The 20,427-nt window shown below is 40.0% G+C and overlaps 1 protein-coding gene and 1 long non-coding RNA gene across 2 annotated transcripts in view; both read right to left on the bottom strand.

Moving 5' to 3' along the window:
- Positions 1-20,427, bottom strand: part of ADK (adenosine kinase) — a 470,150-nt gene that overhangs the window by 126,852 nt on the left and 322,871 nt on the right. The gene's annotated exons all lie outside the window — the stretch shown is intronic.
- LOC106725817 lies at positions 2,369-7,975 on the bottom strand. Its single transcript, XR_001361800.1, has 3 exons — positions 7,870-7,975; positions 4,868-4,964; positions 2,369-2,964 (listed from the first exon to the last, which is right to left on the bottom strand). It is a non-coding gene; the product is annotated as an uncharacterized LOC106725817 (long non-coding RNA).

The raw sequence follows: 20,427 nt of genomic DNA on the forward strand, positions 1-20,427 counted from the left end.
GCACGGCCTCTAGTCTATATAATAAAGAGCCAGGGTCGTAACGACCATTACGACCAGGCTCGACCGAACTGGAAGTCAGTGCTGGGTTGCCGTGGGGGCCCAGCACTGACTGGGTCCGCTGCGGGCACCCCGACCCACCACTGACTGCCTAGGAGGCTGCGGATCAGGTCCAGAGAGAGACCTGCAGAGAGAGAGGCAGGGTCTGATCCGTAGCTTCTGTGGCAGCCATTGATCAGAACTTGTCTCTCTTTCTCTCCCGGGCCTGGCCAACAGCTGCGCCTCCGTTTCTCACTAGGCCTCCACCAGGACTGCTGATCAGCCCCGCCTTTCTGATCAGGCCCCATTGATAGGCTGACTGGCATTGAAACTGACCAATCAGAACCAAATCTGGGTGAATGTAAGGAGTCAATGGCTTCCTAGGAGGTGGAGCTTTTGACGCTGACTGGCATAGAAACTGACCAATCAGAACCAAATCTGGGTGAATGTAAGGAGTCAATGGCTTCCTAGGAGGTGGAGCTTTTGACGCTGACTGGCATAGAAACTGACCAATCAGAACCAAATCTGGGTGAATGTAAGGAGTCAATGGCTTCCTAGGAGGTGGAGCTTTTGACGCTGACTGGCATAGAAACTGACCAATCAGAACCAAATCTGGGTCAACTGTGAGGAGCCAGTGGCTGCCTAGGAGGTGGAGTTTTTGACGCTGACTGGCATAGAAACTGACCAATCAGAACCAAATTGGCCAGCAGAGGAGAGCAGTTGGGAGCGAGTTCAGGCAGGCAGGGGAGGGCAGTTAGGGGTGATCAGGCAGGCAGAGGCAGTTAGGGGCGATCGGGCCTTCAGGGAAGGGCAGTTAGAGTCTTTAAGAACTGATTGCTGGACTATCCTGATTCTCTACTAGCTATTACAACAAGTCAACCCACATTTACTATGCCCCTATTCAAATCTAATACACACAAGGTAGCTACCAAAGCACGGATCTAGTAATGTTACCTCTAGTATCTCCAATATATTGTTGCTGCAAGGGGGCAACACCAGGGGGAAGAGCAATTATGAAGCTATTGCAATAAACCAGGAAAGTGGCAACAGCATCATGAACTAGAAGGAAGGCAGTGAGGTGTAAGTAGTAGTCAGATTTTCAATAATTGAGGGCAGATTCCAAAGCCACTCCTGACTGAAGTTAATGTGTGACAATGGTTATCAAAGCTCGCTGACTGCAAATCACTGGACATTTATCCTTGACCTAAAATAGCCACTCAAGGTCTATAAACTAAGAATGACAACTACACATCATAAACTTCTTCAAAATGCTCAAAGAATCCAAAAACAGTCTCTTAAATGTACATGGCATTTTTACAGCTATCAAAAGCTCCATTATAATCTCAATGAGTCAACATATAAATTATTTATACCTATTATATCCATGAAACTACAGGGGAGAAAAGTAAATCTAAACACCCTAGCCTAATCTCTCCTTTCTCAAACAATATATAATCTATTACATAAACAAAATCACCCACATCCTATATAATAAAAAGCTAATATGCAAATTGTCCCCTTGACCAGGAGTTCGACCAGGGGGCAGGGCTGGCTGGCCAACCACCTGCAACCCCTCCCCCCCACTGGCCCCGCCCGAGGCCCCTAATCCTGGCCGGCCCCACCCTTGTTTGGCCCCCGCATCCGGATCGGGGGTGGGGCTGGCCTACCAACTGCCTGCGGCCCCTCTCCCGGGCCAGCCCTGACCATGAATGCCCCCCCGATTGGGGGTGGGGCTGGCCAGGAACCTCCCATATCCCCTCCCCTTGGCTGGCCCGGCCCGATCGTGGCGGGCCGGCTGGACCCCACCCATGCACAAATTGGTGCACCAGGCCTCTAGAAAAAAATAAAAAACCAATGTCGTATAAGAAACAAGTGTTCTATAAACACAGAGGAAAACTGGTGAATGAATGAAGACTTCATAGAGGAAATTGGATCTATCCCTCAAGACACAGCATAACCCCATCCTCATATAGTCTGGTTATGAAGATTATACTCTCACTATATGGGGGGTCCCTCAGCCCAGCCTGCACCCCCTCACAATCCAGAACCCCTTGGAGGTTGTCTGCAGGGATCAGGCCTAAACTGGCAGTCGGACATCCCTCTCACAATCCAGGACCACTGGTTCCTAAGTACTCACCTGTCTGCCTACCTGATTGCCCCTAACCACTCTGCCTGCCTGCCTGATCACCCCTAACCACCTCTGCCTGCCTGCCTGTCTGATCGGCCCCAACTGCTCACCTGTCTGCCTGATCGCCCCTAACCGCCTCTGCCTTGGCCCCCACCGCAGCGGCTTTGTCCGGAAGGAAATCCGGAAGGTCATTTGGCTGTCCAGTCTAATTAGCATATTACACTTTTATTATTATAGATTTTATATGATTTCAGGACAAAGTACTTTCCCTTTATAGTATTATTCACCTGTTTGTTATGATAAATTAATGACTGTCTTAATTAAATAATGTCTGTCACTAGACACTAAAATTCATGAGGGTAGGGGCCATGTCTGCTCTTTTTCACTAAAGTATCCTCAACATCTGACACATAGTAGACACAATGAATTATTATGAAATAAATGAATAAAGGAAGGCAGAAAGTCCAAATCTTCTGCCAAGTTTTCTGGGCTCACGGAAATTTGATATTTATCTACTTAGTTATAACAGGTAACATTTGTTCCAAAAGGCCTGGTTTTATTCATAGTGCAAATTCATTTAGAATATAATTACTGAGTGTCTACATATGTAGTAATAGGCAATGTTTAAGGCGTTGGGGACATAGCAGCAAATAAGAAACAAAGTCTTTATCCTTATGGAGCATACTCACACAAACTAGACTCATTCTTGCTTCAATGGCATAATGAAGCCATTCCTTCTGTGTAAGGCATCTTTTTTATTCCTTTCCATCACCTTTCCCATGTTATCCTGAACACTCAATCTGGTAGGATTGCCAGATAAAATACAAGATAAGATGCCCAGTTAAACTTGAATTTCAGATATGCAATGAATAATTTTTAGAATATGAATACTACATGTCCCATCTGATATTCAAATTTAAATGGAAATCCTGTATTTCTATTTGTTAAAATTGTCAATCTCATTATCTGGTATTTTCCATTTTCCAAATTTCCATTCTAAATTATATTCAGAATTAGAGATCAACACTTAATTATTGTCTTCAGTAGAATTTAACTATTTTTTATTTATTGATTTTTTTTTTTTTAGAGAGAGAAAGGTAGAGAGAGAGAGGGAGGGAGAAAGAGAGAGAGAGAAAGAAACATTGATTTGTTTTCTACTTATTTATGCGTTCATTGGTTGATTCTTGTATGTGCCTTGACCGGGGACTGAATCCACAACCTTGGCATATGGGGATGAAGCTCTAACCATTGAGCTACCCGGCCAAGGCTGTCTTCAGCAGGATTTTTGTTGCTCCATGTTGTAAGCACTTAGCAAATACTTGATATATGGATTCAGAAATTAAAATTAAAATGAAGATTTATTTACAAAGATGTTTTGCCCAACTGCAATTGTAATACTGGAAAAATTAGAAAGAGTAAAAATGTTAAACAATAGAAGAATAATGAAAATGAATGATGTTATATAGCCACCCAAAATGATAATTGGAAGACCAATTAATGACACTAGAAAATGCTAAAAATATAATAGTGAGTGGGGAAAAAGGATATAAAATTATAATAATAGAAATAATTTCAATTAATTAAAACTTTACATATATAGAACAGTTAGCTATGTTCTTTAAAAATGCCATTGTCATGAAAGAGAAAGACCAAGGAACTGTTGCAGATGAAAGGAAATCAGAGCTATGACAAGAAAAGACAATGTATGATCCTGGATTGGACCTTGGAGTAGGAAAACAAAATAGTTAGGAAGGACATTCTTTTTTTTTCTTTTTAAAAGATGTTTTTTAATGATTTTTTAGAGAGAGAGAAACATTGATTGGCTGCCTTCTGCATGCCTCCCACTGGGAATCGAGCTCAAAACCCAGGTGCAACCCAGGCATGTATGTGCCCAGATCAGTAATTGAACCGGTCGGTGACCTCTCAGTGGATGGGACGATGCTCAACCAACTAAGCCACACTGTCCTGGGCTAGAAAGGACATTCTTGAGAGAACTAGAAAAATTTGAATATGTACTATGGTTAGGTATATATATGGGAGGGAGGGAAGAAGGGAAGAAGGAAGGGGGAGGAGAGAAAGAAAGAAAGAGAGAGAGAGAGAGAGAGAGAGAGAGCGCGAGCTCAAAGCATAGGGAAGAAATTTAATTGTACTGTTCTTATGACTCTTCTCTAAGTTGGAAATCATTTCAAAACAAAGAGTTAAAACTGCACAGAAAAAAAATTGCAAGAAAAATATTTTTTTTTGTTTTGAGTTAATGTTGGATGATATAACAAATGTTGATTTTAATGTTTTCTTTGATGTTTATTTTTCATTTTCTACAATGAGCATGATTATTATTATAGCTCCACAAATTTTTTAAATCACTTAAAGGTACTTTGAAGTACATAATCCACAACTCATTAATCTGTCAAATTATATATTTTGATGTCCCATATTTATAGAGATCTTATAAACCTCCAAGATAAATTATTTTTAACATTTTATTAAATGATCATTATAAAATAAATTAGAACAGTGATTTTCAACTGGTGTGCCTCAAGAACTTTTAAAACATGCAATAACTATTTAGTCAGGGGCACTGACTTCTTTCTCCCTAGATTGCTAAATAAAAAAATGACAACAAACAACATATAGCTGTCTAGTGTGACTGCCCTGTCTTGAACCATAAATATATAGATTATATAAAAAAAAGTTGCACCTTACTGGTCACATCGCATAATAAGGTTGTCTCTGATTGGTTAATTCTTGGTAACAGAAATATTTATATACAAGAATAGGCTCCTGATTTTTTAAAAAGTCACTTTGGAACAAGAAGGAATAGATAATTACTATTATGTTGTTTTATTCCTGTTTTTCTTTTTTTTTTAATCAATCAAAACCATACCTATTTTTTTTTGTCAGACTGACAAAAATATATTTTTTGGTGTGTCACAGGATTTTAGTAATTAGTTTATATGTGCCATGAGATAAAAAACGGTTAAAAACCACTGAATTAAAGACTAAGTACATTTTTAGTTACTTTCCTAAGATTTAGAGGTACCATAGGTAAGTAATCAAATCAGTTTGTCCATCTACCCTTCTACTTTTCTACCTTTTTATTGAAGACATTCTATTATCTTATAATATAGGTCATTTTTAAAGGCTTTAACTTGAAATTGATCTAGTTCTGAGCATTACCTACTACACAGAGAGTTATAGGGAATTTGATAATGAAGTCAGTGACAACTTAGGGGTATTTACCTGATTGTTAAAAGAAAAAAGGAAAATAAATGAAAATCCTGAGCTTAGCTCATATATATCTGAGAGTACCTAAAGAAACAGAGGTGAGAATATTTCTAGAAAAGGCCTTCCCATGCACTTGCTGCACAGTAAATTAACACATTAAAATCACATTTTTAAACACAACCCAGTCTCATAATTCTTCCACTTCCATTTGTTATTTAAAAAATAGCACCAAGTACCATTTAGTTTTGATAACATTGCTTAGGTTTCCATCTTTTTTACCCATTTTGTAGCTGTCTAAATGTCCCCAACAATAAGAAAAAGTTTTGTTAATTTTGTGGTATTCCTTGTGGTACTTTTCTGGGTTTCATATAAGAAATATAAACACTGACTTCAGCATAAAAAATGTGAAGTTTATTTATGAAGTAAATGGAGTTCTGAATTCAGAATATCCCTCCTAGAAGAGGTAGGAACTGAAGAGGTCATTTCTGAATTAATACTATGCTGAGAGAAAGAGAATGTATATTTCCTCATGTTGTAAGGAATTAATTTTCTAAAAACTATCAATCCAAGTTGGCTTGGTGCTGTAATAAAATAATTCTAATTACCAAATTAAAAATTATATCTTAATTTGAATAAATAACTATGATTATTATCCACTCTATTAACCAATGTCTCTATGTTTAATAATTTTGTTCAGGTCAATTACTGAATTCATACATTGCTTCAATATTAATTATTCATTATAGCTCAAAAGGAATAGTACTTTAGCAATAAAACTAGAATGGGAACACCATATATATTTGGCCTTGAAAATAATGCAAATCCTATGAGCAGTCATATTGCTAAATGAACATTAGAATACCCTTGCAAGAATAAGGGATTAAAAATAAATTTTGATCAGCTCTTGAATACAGAAAAAGGAGATAGATTTAAGTCTTGTTTCTTAGGTAGCAAAATTTGATAATAGGGAGCTCAAGTCCCTTAGTCTTCCTTCTCTACACTATGTATTGAAGCCAGAGAGGAAGAGGGCTGAGAAAATGCTTTTGGTAGAAACCAAAGTCCTTGGGTTTATTAAATTAGCACAAAGTTATCACAAAACAAGGCCCTTAAAACTATTCACATTAGCTGGGATACCTAGTCTGGATCTGAACTCCATATGTGAAAACACATTAGAGATTCCTATTCTGGAAAAAATTGAGAGGAAAGAGACTGTGATAAGTAACTGACTATATAAAAGCAAAGTTAACATTCTCAACAACTTTAGAATACCTAGTGCAGAGCACCGTGCTTGACAACATATATGTGCTATAAATAAATTGTCAAATTAAAGGACATTAAATCTCTAAGACTGCACCTTAAACTAAAAGGAAAAAGCTAAAATAAAATTTCAGTTATATTCTTTTAAAAAATCTATCACCCAATAATTTTGTTTTTATATTGACTAGTTTACCAAAGCACACAATTTGGGTATTATGAAAATTGTGAAGAACATTTATTCTTTTATATTTATGTCTGTGCTCAAGATCATATAGATTCTATTTTACTTGCTTTGCATTATAACAGAGAAAAGTAAATAAAAATTGGAGTAATCATATCACTGCCTTGTTTTTATATAGCCTCTGTGTTTCTGAAATCATATTCACATATTTTACTTAATACTGACAAACCAGAGTATGTCTATTACCACTTTTCAGATGAGAAAATTTAGGGCTAGACAAGTTAAATGGACTTGTCATTGCCACACAGCTTAATTGGCTAACAGATCAGAGGTCCCATGACTTTAATAACCATATCATACTAAAGAGTACTACGTCTAGCATACAGACAAAGCATTAATATTCATCTATACTATTAACTCTTAAGAGGCTGAGTGGAAATGATAAAAATTTGGAAATCTATTGTCCATAGTTGAAACCAGGACCAATGTAGATGAATAAGCCCCAGATGCCATACTTCATGATATTCTCCAAACTCAGGAAAGGTGATAACTGGAAACAACTTAAATGTCCATATACAAGAGAGTGATTGAATAAACTATATTACATTCACACAATGGGGTACAATGCAGATATAAAAAAATGAGGAAGATTTCTATGAGCTTTTGTGGAATGATTTCCAAGATATACTTAAGAAGAAAAAAAAACCTAAGGTGCAAAGAGAACCTATAGTGCCACAGTTCATGTTACAAAGAAGGGGATATAAGATATGCAGCTTGCTGCTAATTTGTGCTAACGAAAATAAAGGAATGTGAGCCAGAGCCAGCTCTTCCTCGAAGAGAATTCCAGTTAATAAACACAGCAGAAATGATGGAAATAGAAAAATCACCATTTGGCAAATACCACATTAATTATTGGAGGCAAGAATCATCAATAGATGCTAAAAGTATGGGTAAAAATATAATGAAAGAACAAAATTATTACATTCCCTTGTATTTCCCCACAGGATACTTAATAATTAAATTACAAAGGAAAAGATAGTACCTTTAAAGTGCATGAACTGGGTCAACATCTCAACCCAGTGATCAAAGTTAATAATATCACCAGTAAATTGAAATCTTGATATATGAAGAAAGACACAACAGCTTTTATAAATATTTCTGCCAACACAAGATTAATTATGAGGAAATATCAGTCAATTCTACATTGAAGGACATTCTCCAAAATAACTGACCAGTACTCTTCAAAAGTGTCTAATCATAAAAGACACAGAAAAACTGAGGAATTGTTCCTGATTAAAGAAACTAAGGCAGAAGGATAACTGCATTGGATCTGGATCAGAAAAAGAACATTAGGAGTTTTCCAAATGTGGACATTTTATATAACTATTGTAGAACCAACAAAGCTAAGAAATTACTTATTGATAAATACTATTAACTAATCTACAGAACCTACATAAATTTTGCCAATTTTCCTCCTAATGTCAAAGATGAAAAGCACAGAAAAAAATTGAGCTGAGTCAAAAAACAGATTTTCTAAATATAGACCGAAGCTCCTTCCAGGATCATGTAAATGTACAGGTTTTAGTCGAATTCATAAAATAATTTCAATATTAAGAACATTTTTAAGTGCATTAAAGAACTTCAAATATTAACTCATTACTTTTATATCATGTCAGACTAGACAAATTATTCTAAAATAGTCACAAATTTGTAGCACAGTAACTGAAACAATCAAATAAATAAAAAGATTAATTGAAATACTGAATAATGTGAAAAGGCATTATTGCATAACACAGGATTATCTCCCTAGCAATTTAAACCATTTCAAATTACAGGGCTTTTTAGCAATCATGGTTGGTAATTTGGGGATGATTTAAAAACCTTTCATCTTTAGAGAGGCAATGTAGTTGGTAAGGGGGGGGGGACATGAAGGGAGTAAGAGAGAAAGGGTATGTTGGTGAGGATCAGAAGAGAAAAAGAGGGAAAGAGAGAGAGTTAAGTAGAAAGTAAGGGAGATGCAAAGCACATAGTTAAAGTGCCTTTGGCTCAGAATCCTTCCCGCAGCACATCTTTACAATATTGCACTGACTTTACAAGCTTCCCTAGTGCTACAGTGAATCAATCTCTCTCTCTCTCTCTCTCTCTCTCTCTCTCTCTCTCTCTCTCTCTCATCTCTCTCTCAATAAGTAAAGTATATCAGAAAGATCCTAAGAAGAAAGTTGAATCCAGGAGGTAAGCAGCAATCCGATGATGCCACTGACCTGTCTTAAGTGAAATCTCGTTATCCTCAGCAGATAATACAAATATGCCAGAATTTTATAAGGGTGCCATAGTTTTTATTTTTATTTCTTTGGTGGGGTTATGTATCATCTCTGAAAACAGATCTGTCTATATTATACACTTCTCTTACTGCTTATAACAAAGAAAGAGAAAATGGAAAGGACTATATGAACAGTATCAGGAAGGTGATGTCCATTTTTCAATGAAAGAAACAAGGCACTTCTTAAAAAAGAGGAATTACCATTTTAGATAGAGCCCTATCCCCCACATTCACGTTGGGAATATCTTGATACTATTATCGGTAGGGAACTCTCCTCGCCACCATAGGTTGCTGGTGGGAGTGGGCATCTTGCGATGTCCTGAGAAAAAGAATTTTGACACTTGCACGGGAGGATGAGATATTGTAGAAAGCTTTATTTCTATGGAATTAAATCCGAGTTCCCAAGGTCCCATGTCCCTCTGTCCACCATGGAAGAAGTGTAGCTGTGATTTCAATAGGACTAGAATTAAAGTTATTGCCCAGAGTTTTTGCTCCATGTTGGGGACAGTCCAATCCAGTATCAGGCTAGTTTACTTTGTGTTCCCAGTCTTAGTCCATCAGTCCATTGTGGGTAGGGTCCACGAGGCAGCTTGCATTGCCCACCCCCTCTGAACAATGATCTCTGTCCCAAGGTTTGACTGACAGGCAACTTCCTTTACCCCAACTTCACTGCCCAAGCGCCCATCTCCCCTTTGTTTAGTCCCTTCCCCTAGTAATCTGCAGGGAATGGAGCTGGGAAGTATGGAATTGCAGCTTCCTGTTGAAGCTGCCCAAATGACCACGTTTATTATGTCTGGCCTCCTCTTTTGCCCCTTTCCTATTAATAACTAGAGGCCCTGTGCATAAAATTTGTGCACCAGGAGGGTGGGGGGGTAGGGGCGGTCCCTCAGCCCAGCCTGTACCTTCTTGCAGTCCAGGACCCCTCGCTCCGTACTGTCTGCCTGCTCGCTGCTCCTTACCGCTCGGCTTGCTGCTCCTTAGTGCTGCCGCGGAGACGGGAGAAGCTTTCGCCACTGCCACTGGGCTCGCCAGCCGTGAGCCTGGCTTCTGGTTGAGCAGCGCTCCTGAGGGAGCACACTGACCACCAGGGGGCAGCTCCTGCGTTGAGCATCTGCCCCCTGTGGTTAGTGCACATCATAGCGACCGGTAGTTCTGGTTGTTCCGCCTTAATGGTCGCTTAGACTTTTATTATATAGACTAGAGGCCCAGTGCATGAAAATCATGCACTGGGGGGGGGGGGGGGGCCCCCCCCCCCTGCCACTCCAGAGGCCCAGGCTCTCTCAGACAAGACTTGGCTCTGGCTTCAGCCCAATGTCCCTTCCAAGCCATCTTGCCCTTCCTCTGCCTCCCCTGCTCATCCTCAGAGCAGCCAGGGAATTCCATAATCAGCAAGATGAACCTGAGGTGCTCCCAACCACACCTCTGATCAGGCCCCTGGGGCTGCTCCCAGGCCGCAGACAGCAACTCTTGAAGGGACCTATGGGACATCTCACAAATCAGATGGTTCACTCACTGGTGGGTTCTATTTGTCTATTCTAGTAGTAAGAACAGCTCTGGGTTCATCTAGAAAGAACTGTGTTCATCCAGTCCTGGCTCGCCCAATTCAAGCCCTGATGTGAAGGAGCTACAGGTGAAGCCATGGATGTGCCTGCCAGTCAAGGGGAGGGAGGTTAAGGCCAGTGCTTTCTAGGAAGAGGGAACCACATCTGTAGAGGGCACGAGGCTCAGCCTGGAGGTGGTGAGGGAGACAGGGAAGGGCGGGGCTAGATCCTGAGGATCTTGAGGGCCTTTGTCAGCCACTCTAAAGGAATTTGGCATTTAACCCCGGAGGTCACAGGAGCTATTACAGGATTTTTGGAGGGATGGTATTTGCATGTTTCTCTTTTATTATATAGGACTAGAGGCCCGGTGCACGAAAATTGTGCACTGGGGGGGGGGTCCCTCACCCAGCCTGCACCCTCTCCAATCTGGGACCCCTCGGTCAATGGATCACCCCTAATTGACCTCCCCTGCCAGCCTGATCTCACCCCCAACTGCCCTCTCCTGCTGGCCAATTTGGTTCTGACTGGTCGGTTCCTATGCCAGTCAAAATCAAAAGCTCCACCTCCTAGGCAGCCATTGGCTCCTCACAGTTGACCCAGATTTGGTTCTGATTGGTCAGTTTCTATGACAGTCAGTGTCAAAAGCTCTGCCTCCTAGGCAGCCATTGGCTCCTCACCCTTCACCCAGAATATGTTCTGATTGGTCGGTTTCTCTGCCAGTCAGCATCTCTGGGCCTATCAACGGGGCCTGATCAGAAAGGCAGGGCTGATCAGCAGCCCCGGTGGAGGCCTGGAGAGAAATGGAGGGGCGGCTGCTAGAGAGAAAGAGAGAGGCAAGTGCTGATCAACAGCTGCCACAGAGGCTAGGGAGCAGACTCTGCTTCTCTCTTCAGGCCTCTCTCTGGGCCTGATTTGCAGCCCCCTCAGCAGTCAGTGCTGGGTCACCACGGCAACCCAGCGCTGACTGCAGGACTGACTTCCGGTTAGTTGAGCTTCCGGTCCTGACAGCCCCAGGGTTTTTATATATTAGATTAGCTAATTACAATGGTATCAATACAGTGAAAAGAAAAACGATCTCTTCTGTCAGAATATGGATCTAGTGACAGATCCTAACTCGCTGAAAATGTTTATAAATCATGTATCTTAAGGAATTAGATTTGAAAAAAAGATGTAAAAATTCAAAGAATTTCTCTGAGGATAAAATGTGCATAGACTTGAGAAAAAAGTATTTCTAAAAATTAAATATAATAACTTACAAAGAACAGAAACTCTCCTAACTAAAGAGAGAATATCTGAATTGAAGATATATTCATGTACAGCACTTATCCATATTGGGCACATATAATTTAAAGATTTACACAGATTTTCATACTGAAATAGCAAATGACTTCCATTAAACAGATGTACAGAAACTGACAAACTACTTCAAATAAAAGTTTATCAATGATTATTTATAATTAGAAGCATTGTTGCTAGTTTCAAATTATTAATTTTTATACTGTCTTTTAAAATATAATCAATGGCTATTAGAAAGATTTAACAGTATAAACAACAAATGTCAATTAAGTCTCTCCCCTTCCAGAAAAGCTAATCTATTCCATCTGGTTTTGTAAAAAGATGATTAGGGCCTGGCTAGTGTGGCTCAGTGGTTGAGTGCCGACCAAGAGGTCACGGTTCGATTCCTAGTCAGGGCACATGCCCAGGTTGTGGGCTCCATCCCCAGTAGGGGGCGTGCAGGAGGCAGCCAATGATTCTCTCTCATCATTGATGTTTCTATCTCTCTCTCCCTCTCTCTTCCTCTCTGAAATCAATAAAAATATATTTAAAAAAAAAGATGATTAGGGTTTACATATAAGGAGATAGAGCCATTATTCAGGTTTAGAAAACATGGATTCAAATACCTAAAGTCAATTTTATGTTTCTTTCAAAATGTCCTGATGTTTCACGTAGCATTCCTGTTTTTGACTATACATCACTGTCCTCAACAACAGCAAAAATGACCACAACAACAAACTGCAGAATTTGTTCATTGTTTTGTAATTCATTCATTGATAAAATAAATATTTTTCAAACAGTTGAAACAACTCAAGAAGGAACCAGGAATTTCAATTTTCCTGGAATGTAGTAGAGATTTTTAACATACTGAATCATCTGTAGGGTCAATAGGTTTAAAACTGATTTCCCTGCAAGAAGATGTACAATGTGGGAATATTGCCAGCAAAATGACTAGTGAAACAGAGCAACATATAATCTTTATAAATAGAAATCATCTATGAGATTCAAAATACTAGGTCCATGAGGGGGAGTTTTATCTAAAATGTATCATTCTTAATCTGTATGAAATAATTAAACTGAATTCTTCTACCTAATTTTCAAGCGGTATTTTACTATTTAAATTATCTTAAAGTGCATTGTACTGGTGATGTGACGTTTCACTGTGCAATTAAGTGGTAACTCTAGACAAAGCAGTTATTATCATGAGATAATTGACCTTATTTGAGAGCTAAGCATCCTGAGGCAAAGTTGAGTGTACTTAATCCTGGCAGGTTAATTATCTAGCGATTATGGAACCTTGAAAGGTATTACTCTTAAGAGCCATTTGTAAGAACCTGTTTGCAAGATGATGCTATTCAAAAAACTTAATTTAATAAAAATGAAAAACAAGAAGAATAACCAAGTTCTTTAGTCATGTATTACCAGGTAATGACTACAAAGCAGCTTGCATTAGCAGGCATCAATGGAAATAATTACCTGCATGTATAATGTCCTTTATTTTTTTAAAAATATATTTTATTGATTTTTTACAGAGAGGAAGGGAGAGGGATAGATAGAGAGTTAGAAACATCGATGAGAGAGAAACATCGATCAGCTGCCTCCTGCACATTCCCTACTGGGGATGTGCCCGCAACCAAGGTACATGCCCTTGACTGGAATCGAACCTGGGACCCTTGAGTCCGCAGGCTGACGCTCTATCCACTGAGCCAAACTGGTTAGGGCTATAATGTCCTTTATTAAGCTGATTACATGTGAGTCTAGCTAACAAATGGTTGTGGCTAAAATGAAATGTTTTAAATGAAGATGTCAGAAACAAATTAAAAATAAAATGTAACATCTAAATAATTTATATACTAAAGTAGTTTCAAAATAACATTAACAAGCCAAGCAATAAATTCAGATGTGCAGTTTAAAAGTACAAAATGCAATGTAACAGGTTACCAAGAATTTTTAATTGGGGCAACATATAAGTATGTTTCTATGCATTTCTACATTTCAGTTAAAAGTAAACCCTGGCCAGTGTGGCTTAGGGGTAGAGCGTTGGCCAGTGCACCAAAGGGTTGCAAGTTTAATTGCTGGTCAAGGTTATGTACCTGGGTTGCAGGTTCCATCCCTTGCCCCAGTGGGGCACATGAATGAGGCAACAATCTATGTGTCTCTCTCACATCAATGTTTCTCTCTCTCTCACTCCCCCTCCTTCCCTTTCACTCTCTCTAAAAATCAATGGAAAATATATCCTCGAGTGAGGCTTAACAACAACAACAACAAAAAGTAAACCACACAAATCAAAATCACAATGAGATGCTATGTCACTCCCATTAGGATAGCAATTATAAGGAAAAGGAAAATAACAAGTGTTAGCAAGGATGTAGAGAAATTGGAACTCTCCTTCATTGCCAGTAGAAATGTAAAATGGTGAAGCTGCTGTGGAAAACAATTTGGTGGTTGTTCAAAAAGTTAATCATAGAATTATTATCATACTGAGGGGGGAGTCCCCTCAGCTCGGCCTCTGGGGAGCGGGCCTAAGCCAGCAATCAGACATCCCCCGAGGAGTTCCTTAGTGCTGCCGCAGAAGCAGGAGAGGCTCCCGCCACTGCTACTGTTCTCGCCAGCCATGAGCCCAGCTTCTGGTTGAGCGGCGCTCCCCCTATGGGAGGGCACTGACCACCAGGGGGCAGCTCCTGCGTTGAGCGTCTGCCCCCTGGTGGCTAGTGCGTGTCATGGCGACTAGTTGTTCCACCATTTGGTTGATTTGCATATTAGTCTTTTATTATATAAGATTATCATAGTAGAGGCCCAGTGCACGAAATTTGTGTACGGGGGTGGGAGGGTGTCCCTCAGTCCAGCCTGCACCCTCTCCAATCTGGGACCCCTCAGGGGATCGGGCCTAAACTGGCAGTCAGACAACCGGGACTGCTGGCTCCTAACCACTCGTCTGCCTGCCTGATCGCCCCTAACCACTCTGCCTGCCAGCCTGATAACCCACTAACCGCTCCACTGCCAGCCTGATTGACGCCTAACTGCTCCCCTACCTGCATGATCATCCCCAAATGCCCACCCCTGATGGCCCAATCGCCCCCCACTGCCTTCCCCTGCAGGGCTGAGGGGACTGGGGGACTCTGGCTGGATGAGGTAGGGCTGAGGGGACTGGGGGACTGAGGCTAGATGAAGTTGGATGCTGCGGGGATTGGGTGAGGCAGGGCTGAGGGGACTGGGGGACTGAGGCTGGATGAGGTGTGGCTGAGGAGACTGGGGGACTGAGGCTGGATGAGGCGGGGCTGAGGGGATTGGGCACCGCCATCTTGTGGCTGTGGGCACTGCCATCTTTCGAGGGCATGATGGTCGATTAGCATATTCCCTCTTATTAGATAGGATGTTCCTGTGATTCTGAGATAGTACAGGAACTTTAACCTGAGAATGGAAAAATACTAGGTGGCCAGGAAGCCAAGTTAAGACCAGGTGGCCAGAAGATGTCAAAACCACTGTTCCACATGCACAGAGATGATCAAGGTTTGGCCACAATACGACCTTACTGGAGTGGCGGTAATAAGCAACACCAACATTTTGCCCTCATAGCTTAGGCAAAATATTTGCCAAGCAACTGGACAGAAGGAGGAAGTAACCCTACCCTGACATGGAAAATTCCACTCCCTGAACCCTTCACAAGCTCACTTTTTTTGCGCAAGCCTTCCTTTCTGCACAAGCCCACCTTTTCATGCAAGCTCGCTTTGTCCCCAGCATATAAAAGCAGCCAGGCAGAGCCAGCCCTGAAGCCAGATCAGAGGATCTTCCTCTCCTCTGTGCTGTCTCCCTTGTACTCCAGCATAAGTTTAATAAAACCTGTCTCAAAACTTCTTGATTTCTATCTTGGGGAACCCAAGAACTCCAATGCCGGTAACAATTCCACTTGTAAATATATACCCTAAAGTCCTGAAGGCAGGGACTCAAATACTTGCACATCAGTGTTCATAGCAGCATTATTCACAAAAGCCAAAAGGTGGAAACAAACTGAATATCTATCAACAGATGAATGGATAAACAGTGAAATTCTGATATATGCTATAATATGGATGAGCCTTGAAAACATTATGTTAAGTGAAATAAGCCAGACACAGACAACTATTGTATGATACTACTTATATGAGGTACCCACAAGAGGCAAATTTATAGAGACAGACAATAAAATAGTGGTAATCAGGGACACTGTGAGGGTGGGGAATGGGAAATTATTGTTGAACTAGAGGCCTGGAGCATGAGATTTGTGCATGGGTAGGGTCCCTAGGCCCGGCCAGTGATCAGGGCTGATTGGGGCCTTCCTTCCCTTGGCTGCCTGCTGCCAGCTGGGGCCTTCCTTCGTCCCGCACCGTCATGTTATTTAAGCAAGTTAGTTAAGTGGAACTTAATTAAGAGAGGACTCAACACTCCTATAGCACTACCAACACCACCTAACAAAAACTGAGTACTTTCTATGAGTGAAGCTGAACCTTTACAAATGCCTTAGAAAACCAGCCACAGAATTGCTGTGCAGATTACATAACAGTTTTTGTGGACACCCTTTATGACTTTAGGAAGTTGGTATTTCTTCATTCTAACATTGGTTCTTTGAAAGTTTTTATTAGAACTACTCTAGATTAATTTTTCCTATTTTTAAACCTATATAAATGTAATCACACAGTACATATACTTTAAAAATAGCTTATGTGATGTAATTGACATATAATAATCTGCCCAAATTACAAGTATATAATTAGATAAGCTTTTAAAAATATATATTTTTATTGATTTCAGAGAAGAAGGGAGAGGGAGAGAGAGAGAGAGAAATATCAACGATGAGAATCATCGATTGGCTGCCTCCTGCATGCCCCCTACTGGGGATGGAGCTTGCAACCCGGGCATGTGCCCTGACACGGAATCTAACTGTGACCTCAACTTTCAACCACTGAGCCATGCCGGCCAGGCTAATTAGATTAAGTTATGACACATGTATAAAGTCCTGAAACCATACCACAATCAAGATAAGGAAAGCATCCATTACTTCCAAAGTATGTCATTTATTATGATGGTATCAAAAAAAGTATTTTTAAATTTCAATTTCTGAGTGTTTGTTGCTAATATATAGAAAAATAATTGGTTTTTGTATATTTTTCTTGTATCCCACAACCTTGCTAAACTCACTTCTAGTTCTAATAGCTTTTTGTAGATTCCATAGGATTTTTTACAGACTATCATGGTGTTTGATAAATTTTTACTTCTTTCTTAAACTGGATGTTTTCATACCTTATTAGCACTGTACAATGCTGAAGAAAAGTAAAGAAAGTGAACATCCTTGCTTTGTTCCTGATCTTAGAGGAAACTATTCAGTTATTCATCATTCAGTAAAATGTTAGCTGTACAATTTTTGTGGATGTTTTTTATAGGGTTAAACAAGTTCTCTTCTATTCCTAGTATTCTGAGGGTTTTATCAGCCTGAAAATAGATATTGGATTTTTAGATGTTTTTTCTGTGTCTATTAAGCTTAGCATATTTTTTCTTTTTTAGTTTTACTAAGGAGAATTATAATAATTGGTTTTTAAATGTTTAACCAACCCTGCATTATTCTTTTTATATATTGTTGGGTTTGATTTGCTAAAACTATCTTAAGAATTTTTGCATCTATATTTATGAGGGATATGGGTCAGTAGTTTTTTTTGTGTGTGTGTTTGTTAATCCTCACCCAAGGATATTTTTTCCATTGATTTTTACAGAGTGGAAGGAAGGGGGAAGAGAGCGAGGGAGAGGGAGAGGGAGAGAGGGAGAGAGGGAGAGAGGGAGAGAAAGAAAGGATCTATGTGAGAGAGACACATTGATTAGTTGACTCCTGCACAGTCCCTACTGGGGCTGAGAATTAAACCTGCAACACAGGTATGTGCCCTTGACCCTGGGAACCACTGATAAACACCTGCTAAGGCAGTTCTCTTTTAATTCTTTGTTTTGGGCAGTGTTTTTTCCTCTTCAACTTTGTCGGGTAACTCATATAGAACTGGTATTATTTCTTCCTTAAATAAGTGGTAGAATTCAACATTGAAGTAATCTGGCCCTTGAGTTTTCTTTGTGGGAATGGTTTTAACTAAAAATTCAATTTCTTTGATACATAATCCAAATAGCCCTATTTCTATGTGAGTGTGCTTTGGTACTTTATGTCTTTCAAGGAATTTGTCCATTACATAGGGCTGTCAATTATATTTGAACTAGAGGCCTGGTGCACGAATTCGTGCACTGGTGGGGTCCCTCGGCCTGGTCGGCGATTGGGCTGATTGGGGCCATCTAGCCCAGTCCCAATTGGGGCCGATAGGGGCCGGCTGGCCGGTGGGAGGTACTGTGGGAGGTTGGCCGACCACGGGAGGTTGGCTGTGGAAGCACACTGACCACCCAGCTGGCCATGGGATGGGACCGCGGGAGGTTGGCTGGCCATGGGTGGTTAGCTGTGGGAGCACACTGACCACCAGGGGGCAGTGCCTGTGTTGAGCATCTGCCCCCTGGTGGTCGGTGCGTGTCATAGCTACCAGCCCGGTGGTCCGGTCGCTTAGGCTTTATATAAAATATAATATAGATAATATTGTTAGGCAGGACTATGTAGCTTCTACTCTAGACTAATTTTGCCTCTGTAAGTTTCTAAGTACTTTGTCTGAGGCCCCATGAATTTTGAGGTTTTCCACTCTGGCTTGTGAAACAAGAATGGTTACAGGCCCTATGTGTACTCTGAGGATTATTCCCTCTAATCTTTTCAGGTGGTTCTTTTCCCAATCTTCATCAGTTTCCTCTCAAATACATGCTGATAAGTAATCAGCTGAAGATTTGGGTGGGACTCTGGAAATCTGTGCTCTCTCTCTCTCTCTCTATGCAGCTGTTTCCTATCTGGTACTCTGCAAACTCTGGCTGTTTAGCTGTTAAGATTTCTTAAACTGCCAGCTTATGTCCTCAATTCCAAAGAGATACCCAAGAAGGTTCCCCTCTATGTGGTATGGCCTGGAAATTAGCTCTAAGCAGGAAGATAGGGTAATCATAGTGCTCACCTCATTTATTTCTTGTCTCACATTACCTGTCCTTCATTACCTGTAGAGAGACAGCCTTGGTGGACAAGGCATTTTTAAAAATATAAAGGTTATCAAAAGAGTTTTAGAGCATCATTACTAGTTTATGACCCTCTAAAAAAAAGAAGGTGGCAACAGGTAGAAAATAACCCACCCTGGCCAGTGTGGCTCAGTGGACAGAGCATCAGCCCATGCACCAAAGGGTTGCAGGTTTGATTCCCATCAAGGGCACATACCTGGGTTGCAGGTTTGATCCTTGGCCCTGGTTGGGGTGCGTGTGGGAGGCAACCAAATGATGTCTCTTTCACATAGATGTTTCTCTCTCCCCCCAGCCCCCTCACTTCCACTCTCTCTAAAAAAGAAATCAATGGAAAAATATCCTCGGGTGAGGATTAAAAAAAGAGAGAAAATAAGAGCCAATATATTTGGTTTTAGCTAAATATTGACATTTTGAAAATTTATATGAAGCACAATGGATTTGATTTTTTTTTGGGGGGGGGGTGGATGGGGAGAGGGGAGAAAGACTAAACAATCCTATATGTAATCCCTAATAAATACATTTTACACTTCATTGCATTTTAGAAATAAAATGTTCTTTTCTTTCCAGGGGAACTGAGGATAGTTCCTTATTACTAGAGTATTCAAGGAGAAGAATGATTAGAGATGAGGTTAAAGGGATAAAGCTCACAATACTATACTTGCTTTTTATAATAAAATATAGTAACATTTTTATTTATCCTTATTAAATTTCATCACTCTACAGATATTTCCAGTCTATTAAAATTTTTAAGTCTCATTTTGACATTGAACCTACCTGATATTTGTTAAAGTGGTGCATTATTTGCATTCTCTGAATCTGCACTATCTGTAAATACAGCTTTATCCGAATGAAAGCTCCGAGTAAACCTTGAGGCATATTACTAAAAATCTATTTATCAGCAGGCTTTCTGAAACTAGTTCAACAAAACACCAAATATATCTAATTGCCCTATATCCAATATTTATTATTCTATAACCCATATTATGACAGATTGTCTCAAATATATTATACACCCACTGTTTATTGGTCTGCCAAAATAAGCACTATGTATCTGTTGAAATGAATTCATATGAATACTAATCACACCAAAAAATTAAACATACATGACTTGTAGCCATGTAGCAGCTTATAATTTTACCACTTTCTCTTCTGGGTAGGGAAAAATGAGTTCTAATATAATCTATACTAAGTTCCAGTCAAACTTTAACTTTTCTGGTTTGTAGAATCAATCATTTTTTTTAATGTGGTAATATATATAGAGGGAAAAATTTCTAATATAATCTATACTAAGTTCCAGTCAAACTTTAACTTTTCTGGTTTGTAGAATCAATCATTTTTTTTAATGTGGTGGTAA

Source organism: Myotis brandtii, unplaced genomic scaffold (assembly GCF_000412655.1).
Source record: "Myotis brandtii unplaced genomic scaffold, ASM41265v1 scaffold190, whole genome shotgun sequence".
NCBI lineage: Eukaryota > Metazoa > Chordata > Mammalia > Chiroptera > Vespertilionidae > Myotis > Myotis brandtii.